Genomic DNA, 271 nt, shown 5'->3' on the forward strand with positions numbered 1-271 from the left:
TCAATCTTCATCCACCTATTTTGGCGTTCCAGTTCTTCTTTCAGGTCTTCCTCCCGATCTCTTGATCGACTTGACGAACAAAAACTGATCTTTTTGCTTTTTGTTCTGGTGGCATGACAACAATAAGGCCTTCATTGTAAAATATATCTCTTGCTTCTTTTGAAAGGATTTTATCTGAATCAAAGTCATCTTTACAGATTACTTTAAAACCTTATTGGTGCTGAATATTCTAGTTAGTGGGACTTGCAGTTTGTTGTAAGTGATTTCTGCC

Source organism: Homarus americanus, unplaced genomic scaffold (assembly GCF_018991925.1).
Source record: "Homarus americanus isolate GMGI-L3 unplaced genomic scaffold, GMGI_Hamer_2.0 scaffold32362, whole genome shotgun sequence".
Lineage (NCBI taxonomy): Eukaryota > Metazoa > Arthropoda > Malacostraca > Decapoda > Nephropidae > Homarus > Homarus americanus.